At 49.1% G+C, this 8,268-nt stretch overlaps 1 protein-coding gene across 1 annotated transcript in view; it reads left to right on the top strand.

Moving 5' to 3' along the window:
• The first annotated feature begins 1,146 nt into the window (after window positions 1–1,146).
• Window positions 1,147–8,268, top strand: part of LOC143974318 (acetylgalactosaminyl-O-glycosyl-glycoprotein beta-1,3-N-acetylglucosaminyltransferase-like) — a 189,712-nt gene continuing 182,590 nt past the window's right edge. The window contains exon 1 of the mRNA XM_077475556.1: window positions 1,147–1,240. The gene's annotated coding sequence lies outside the window, so the exon portion shown is untranslated. The remainder of the gene's footprint in view (window positions 1,241–8,268) is intronic.

Raw genomic sequence — 8,268 nt, 5'->3', positions numbered from 1 at the left:
CAGCATGTATTCTTGTTAGCCTATCTACGGCCTTGAGGCAGCTAAGTTTCATGCCTATGCTTTTTGTACTGAGCTTATTAGTTATTAATACTGTATTTTTATGTTACTCTTTTGTCACTGCAAATTTTATGGTATGTTGCCAATAAAAATATATTGTTTTACTCAAAAATCAAGAGGGGTTACACCGTGCCTTGATCACTAGGTTTTTACTATTTTAGTCTAAATCCAATTATACTGTGGTCTCTGCTAATAACTGCTGCCAAAGGCTCAATTGCCAGAGCAAAGAGCAGTGGGGATAAAAGGCATCCTTGTCTCATTCCCCTGCTCAGCTCAAAAGATGAGAATAAGGGGCCTTTCACACGGGGCGGATCAGTGATGATCTGCCCCGTGGATATCCGCTTGCACAGCAGGGATCGCCGGAGCGATCTCCTCTAAGCAGGGAGATGACAGGTCTGTCTCTGCACACTGCTCAGGGACGGACCTGTCACAGCGCCGCTCTCCCCTATGGTAGATCGGGTGACCACGGACCGCAGTGTCCGTCGTCACCTGATCCGATGACGGATGGAAAAATAGCTTTTTCCTCCGTCACACTTTTTCGGATCGGAGCGGGTCGGATGTCAGCGGACTTGTCACCGCTGACATCCGACGCTCCATAGAGCTCTATGGAGCATGCGTTCAGGTCCGCCGGAAAAACTGACAGGCGGGCCTGAACGGGACGTCAGTGTGAAAGGGGCCTAAGGCATTGTTTATTCGACGGCGGGCAGAAGGTGCTTTATGTGGGGGCACGGAACAGGAGGTAGGGGCCAGGAGCATCAAAGAGGGACCCAAGAAAAGGAGGATCTGGGCTGCTCTGTGCAAAACCACCGCACAGCACAGGTAAGTATAACATGTTTGTTATTTTTAACTAAAAAAAAGACGAGACTTTACAATCACTTTAAGTGGTTTAAGTTGTAGAAAAAAAAACTGACTTCACTTCATCTCCCTCAGTCCCACCTTCATTTGCCCTTCCTAACAAGCTGGTAAATCCAGTACGGGATGTAGCTGTCCTAGGACTGAAATAAGAAAGTGGGGAAGATCACTAGGGGATGGGCCAGGCTACTGATTGTGTAAGAGGTGCTGCTGCTTGAAACTGTAAACTGTAAACTATGACAAGTAGTTGTACAAGGACAGCACACTGCATATGGCTGGTAACTGAGCATTCTCACTGGGACCATTGCTGGAACAGGGCTTTATTAAGGAAGTAAGTAGACATATTTATCATTGTTGGCTTCAAGGGTCGAAATGATTGGGAAGATGTAGATGTGGCGCTAAACCTCTAGTTGGTAAAAATATTAGATATTAATATAAACTGGGTGATACACTTAATGAATGAATAAAGACCAGGTAATGGAGACCTATAACTGTAACAGAGTCCCGTGATGGGATCCTATTTTGGATAAAAGAAATACAAATTTTTCTGAAGAAATGGGAAAAAATAATAATAATAAAGTCCAAGTACTGCTGTGTTACACCCTCTGTCTGGTGTATGAGGTTACAGCAGGGAAAAAGGGGGAATATGTGAATTGCTAAAGTTCCGCCAAATGCAATTCAAAAAGGAAATAGAAGTAGGAGAAATTATTGTTTTAAAAGATCAATATGGATTACATGCTAAAATATGTTACACGCTCTGTAATCCAAGATTCAGAGGTGTATCGTAGTGTGTTCGCTAGATATTTAAGCGTGTGAAGTTGTGACACTTCCAATTGACATGTAGTACAATTATGGTAAGTCCTGTTGTCTTTCAAACAACAAGTGTGTTTAAACCTCTGCTATAAAAACTTACTGCATAGTATGCAATCATTAGCAGGAGGCAAAATCAAAAAAAGTGATGAAACAATGTGAATGACAGGTGTGAAAGTGACCCCAAAATAAATAATGTGCTGAAAGTGTGTTAGACCCCCTGTGTTATGCAAAATGTCAGCTGTGTATTAAGCATGTAGTTAACACTGTGTTAATGTGAGATAGTAAAGCCTCCAATTAACATATGATACAATGATGGTGGATCTTAATATTAAACACCATATGTGTTTGACCCCCTGCCAAAATTGCTACAATCCTTACAGTTATTGACAAACCAAATCAAATAACCAAGTAAATAATATGCCGCTGTGATAGTTACAAACCAGGATGAGAATATTTTTGAACAGCGAGAAAAAGAAAAAAAAAGATGTTATTAATTCTTTAGGTGACAGTAGTGCTGGTGACCTTATCCATGCTGATAGTAGTTTTGCACTCACCAGATGACCTTACCCCCCTCAGGGGTACTGTGCCTTCACAGTGTATGCCCCTGTGTAGCTCTCTGGAATCAGCTGGGCACTTCTATTTGTCATGTGCTGGCATCCCGCTTTTTACATGCCCATAGCGTGATATTGTTTTTGAACTTAATTTATTTAAAAGTAGTAATGTACTCACATTTAATAAAGAAAATGCATGCAACGAGTATGGAGCAGGCGCCGAGAAATAAACTGTCACGGTCCTGACCGGAGGTGATGCAAAGACGTGCTGTAACTCCGCCCTATGCGTTTCTTCAGCAAACAACTTACTCATTTGCAATTGGTAAGTAAGTTGTTTGCTGCACCCCCCCCCCCCCTGCTGAACTTACCCCTCCATGTTCAACATCTCATGGAGTCGGAAGACCCTGAATGCTGAAGCAAGCATATGTACTTTATATATGTACATTGAATCTTGGTGGAAGATTTACGTCACTGGTCTATGGACAATCCCGTTTACGTTTTTTTGTTTGTTCACATTTGTTTTTCATGGACAATCACATTTAAAACTTTTGAGTAGAGCTGCACTACTGGACTTTATATTATTGTTTGATGAATCAGCAAACTGTGCTGGCCGCTGTGTGTTTTTTTTTTTGGGTTAGCACAGATATTTCTTCACCTTGATTTATTTCAAAAACCAATCTAACCCTGATCCCACACTAAAAGAAAAAATGAGTCCTCCTCAAGCAAGAACTCAGAAATATACTTTTACAATCCCACACCAAAACTCAAATGGAATTTAAAGCGTATCACTACATTACAGGTAACAAAGCAGGGAAAGGACTAGCACTTAGAATCAAAGGTCAACACATTAAATCCAAAATTCCACACCTTTTCCATCCAGCCACAAAAAAGAAACTCATTGATCCTCAAGCTATTGCAGACGCATTTAGCCATGACTATAGTATAACTGATGCTGCGCTGCTACTAGAAGGACCACCCAGCTCCATACCTTGCCCCTTCCCATTAAAGAGACCACACCTTCTTTTGGAGTAATTAGTGGCCGTAGCAGCCCCTTTATTATCAAAATTATTAATTAACATATAAAACCAAAACAACAATATAAAAACATCCGTTAACTTAAAACACCGAGCGCGTTGGTCTTCTGCAGGACATTGCCCCTTCCTACTCCATTAGCATATCGATCAAAACAGGTACTGCTGTAATATTACTGTAACTAGGCCTCAAGCCGACATGCTAGCTCAAAGACACCCAACTCTTGACCGCAGTGCACCCATCACCAGTTGCCATTGTGAAGTTTGGGGATACTAACTTCGTGGGATTAAGTGCATAAACCGTTATCAGGTGAAACCAAAATATATTTATTTATGATTAAATCAAAAATAAAGCTTTTCTTCAGCATATAAAAACCATAAATTAAAGTCCGCTTATCTTCAGCACAAAATAATACAAAAAGAAAAGCACCTACAGTTCTGTAGACCAAAAAGTTTCTTTAGAGTCCTTGCAGAGATCTTTTTGCAGCCTCCAAACCATCAAACAGCAAACACAACCAGACAGCCAGACAGCTCCTCAGACAGGTGTTCATCTCCTTCTCCTCCTCACCACCACCTCTCTACTACTTCCTATCTTATAGGCTGTCTGTCTTCCTGGAGGCCGTTAACCCCCTGTGGTCAGGGAGGGAGGCTCTTTCCCACCCAAATGTCAATTTAGAGCCTCCCAAATTCTGGGTCCCAACTATCTCTCTTAAAATATAGAGAGGACCGCGAATCAGTCTTCTCCCGAATACTATCCCGGAATTTGTCGCCCATTTTTGGGTGACCCCCTTGAGGCCTACCATGATTCCCTTAAAGGGACCACATCCCGAATATAGGCGCCACATAGTACCTGTCCAGGACTCAACCTTGGTGTCCTGTACACCATATAAACCCTCGCTATATGGCATATCAGCAACGAGCCCATATCTCCAAAGGGTCCCGCATCAACTTCTCTGTAGGGAGGGGTTATCTTCCTTTACCTGCACCGACCAACACCCGCCACCGCAAGCAAGGATAAAACCTTATCCTTGAGAGCACCTCCACACCCTCAAGGCTCGCTCAATCCCGTCCTGTATGCCTAGAGCCCACAGATCAATGCCCACCACATTGAGGTGCACCCTATCATCTTTTAGGTACCGCCTATCAAACCCCGCAAAACGGTTTACCTCATGCACCATCCTGCTCCAGAGCATGCCCGGAAAGCCAAACCATTTGATGTTCGCCTCTAGCCTGGAAATGCCTAGCTGTCTGCCCTCCGGCCTGACATTACCCCTCCTGGCTCCCCAGCAGACGTACGAATGGCCCATTATCCAGACCAACCCTGGCGAAGCACCTGTAAGAAAGAAAAAACACATACCCAAATAACAGTAACTGTACATGTGTCACATGAACCCATGCCAACACTTCCCATCCCCCAGCTAAACGCCCACCAAGTCCGGCCGCACGTACGATTTAAACCTCCTCGACTCCCATCGGCCAATTCGCTTCACTGACTCATCATCCAAACCCCACCTTACCGCCTCAGTTGCGGCCCCAATCCAAAAAGAATGCGAGGAAAACTTTTCCCCCTCCAAACCCAATGCCTTCAGGTACTTCTTAAAAACCCCAATAAACTGATACCTCGATACAAACTCTCCATTAACATGTATCAACAATGGGCCGGACTCGCCGGCCAAACGTACAAGAATTCACGTAACACCATAACCGGGCAGAGCTTGCTGCCAGGAATTGCAAACACCACAACATCCTTGCCCTTGCCGTCCTGATCCGTCTTCGATCTCCGGATCCGCATGCTTACCCGGTCGTCCCCACAACCCACATCCTCAAAAAACAAACCCCCCTGCCCTTTCTTAGAAGGGCTGACCAATTCACCTATCCGGAAAGCGCCAAAAAACGCCAAAACAAACGCAGCTTTGAACAAAATTCTTTCATAAACCGAAAAACACACCATCCCCAACCGATCGCACAGCCTACCCAACAGATCAAAAGACACCAGTCTCCTGGTATCCTTAACCGGTCGGCCCCACCGATAACCCTTCATCGCTTGCCGCACCCAAAAATCTTTGGTGTAGTCCAACTCCCCCCTTACTTTGAACCAAAAAGCCAAGCCAGCCAATTTTTTCCCCATCTGCGAAATTGAGACGCCATCTTCCAAGTTCCTTGATACAAAGTAAATTACCATCAAACGCCGGTCTCGCACATCAGCCTCCACTTGCAACCCCAAAGCTTCCCATTCCGCCCATGTTTTTTCATAGGCTGACCAAGTGCCCCCACTCACCGACCGCTTGATCCAGTCGGAGGCCCTTCCAACGCAATCGTCCACAACTCCTCTGGGCAGGGGACCCCGTGAGCGTCCGCCGACGGTGCCAGCTCCTGGAACCTGTCCCACTGAATGCGACAGTGCATCAGCTACAACATTCTCCACCCCAGGCAAGTGTACCGCATGTATAAAAATGTTCAACTGCATACATCTCAAAACCAAATGCCGCAACAGCTGCACCACCGGTGGGGACGCCGCTGACACCCAGTTAAGGACCTGCACCACCCCCAAATTGTCCCCATGGAAACGCACCTTCCGGTCCCGGAAGGATTCCCCCCAAAGCTCCACCACCAGCACCACCGGTAAGAGCTCCAGCAGCACCATGTTCTTCAGCAGCCCCCCAGCTCTCCAGGAGTCGGGCCAGGGGCCCGCACTCCACTTCCCCTGGAAGAAGGCCCCGAACCCTGTGGACCCCGCCGCGTCCGTATAGAGCTCCAAATCAAAGTCGCTCACTGGACCCGCCATCCACAAGAGTCCTGAGCTGCACCTTCCGCATGCCGATCAAACCACGTACGTCCACCTTCAACGCTTCCAACTTGTCTTCCGGTAAACGACACTCCATCGCCTCCGAATCCAGCACAATGCCCAAGAAACTGATCACCGTAGTCAGCCTCGGTCTTCTCCAGGGCCAGCGGGATCCCAAAACCCTCTGCCACTTGTTCCAGCGTCGTCAACAGTACCGCACAGATCGCCGATGAGGCCGGCCCCACACACAGGAAGTCATCCAGGTAGTGGATGACCGAATTCACTCCCGCGACGTCCCGGACCACCCATTCCACAAAGGAGCTGAATTTCTCAAACAATGCACACGAGATGGAGCATCCCATGGGCAAGCACCTTTCGACATAGTACGCGTCCTGCCAACGGCAGCCCAATAGCTGAAAACTCCCGGGGTGCACCGGAAGCAAGCAAAAAGCCGCCTTGATGTCCGTTTTGGCCATCAATGCCCCCCGACCATAGCGTCGTACCCAAAACACAGCCGCATCAAAGGACGTGTAGGACACCGCTCTAAGCCAGGGGTCGATGGCATCGTTTACCAATCCCCCTTTGGGATAGGACAGATGATGGATCAAACGATACTTACCCGGTTCTTTCTTGGGAACCACCCCCAAAGGCGACACCACCAAATCCGGCAAAGGCATATCGGAAAAAGGGCCCGCGATCCGCCCTAACACTACCTCCTTCCGCAGCTTCTCCGAAACCACCTCTGGATGCAGCAAGGCGGACCGCAAATTCTTGGACACCGGGGGGGTCATCCCAAGGACTGCCGGGATCCGAAACCCCTCCACAAACCCCAAACCCAAGATCAACGCTGCCTCCCTATCCGGATACCGATCTAGAAAAGGATGCATCCTTTCCGGTCTCACCGGTGTTGTCCCTCTTGTTTGAAGGCTCCCCCGCCCTGCCTTTTCCGTATTTGAAACACTGAGAAACCGGGTGGGTTCCCCCACAACCGGAGCACTCGTGTTTGTATTTGCAACTCCCGGCAAACTTACAACCCCCTTCATTGTATTGCCAGCAGACTCCCTTTTTTCTAGCGGCCGATTGACCGGAAAGTCCCAGATCCACCGCCCCCCCCCCCTGAAAAAACTGATTCGGCATCCTCGACGACGACATGAGGCGCATCCAAAGGCTGATGTCCTTATGATCCTGGCGAAGAGCAGGTTGAATCGCCCTCCGTTGCCGAAATTGTTCATCGTACCTCAGCCTCACCTCGCACCTCAGCCATGCCAATCCCCCGTAGACTCTGTGCGCTTCCCCAATCGCGTCCAAGTAGCAAAAAAGAGCGGAACAGTGCTGGCGAGAATCTCGCTGGCGAGATTCGCAAACGCCTGTAGCCAGTTCGGGAACGTCCGTGGGATAAACCGGTACCGTCTCTTCTCCTCACCCTCCTTCTTGTTGTCCTCCGGCTTGACTCTTTCTAAGTTGAATTTTTCCAGGGGCAACAGAGAAAATATCTCCACGTATTCCCCTTTCCAAATCTTTTCCCTAACCTCCTGTTTCAGATGTGCGCCCAGCGGCCCCTCGAAGCACACATACACCTCGCACCGCGCCGCATCCGCCAAACTACATCTTGTTTTCTGCCCGCATCCCCCACCTTGTCCCCCGATGACTCCGGTGGCGTAGCAGCCACCACCGAGTCCCCCAAGCCGTGACCCGAGACCTCCCCAGGCCCAATGGACGACGTCACCGCAACTATGACCCCTCCAGCCACCGGCGGCGCCACACACACCCCGCCGCCCCAGGCCCTCCATGCAGCCCCAGGCCCTCCATGCAACCCCACGCCGCCCCCGCCCGCCTCCAACCTCCCAACCAGCTCCTTCAACCCTGCCAGGAAACCCGCTAGCCCCCCATCCGCCAAGGAGCGGTCACCGACCCGCTGGGCCAGAGGGAGGGCGGACGGGGTGGGATCCCCCCGCCGCGGGCAACCCCAGTGCACCCTGCCCCCCCTCACTACCCGACCCCTCCCACCCCCATGACCCCTGAAGAAAATTCGACTTACCGGGTCGCCTGGAAGACTCGCCTCCAGCCGCCGATCCTCCCCCGACCGCTGACGGAACGCCTCTCGGCCCTTCTTCCTCTGACGATGACAGCTCTCCTTCCGACCGGTCCGGGTTCTCCTCACCCTCCTCCTGCAACATCC

The sequence above is a fragment of the Lithobates pipiens genome, unplaced genomic scaffold, assembly GCF_037356315.1.
Source record: "Lithobates pipiens isolate NorthernLeopardFrog02 unplaced genomic scaffold, aLitPip1_a1.2 Scaffold_13, whole genome shotgun sequence".
NCBI classification, from domain to species: Eukaryota; Metazoa; Chordata; class Amphibia; order Anura; family Ranidae; genus Lithobates; species Lithobates pipiens.
Note: the sequence above shows the minus strand (reverse complement) of the source record. Positions and strands in the feature narration are given on the sequence as shown.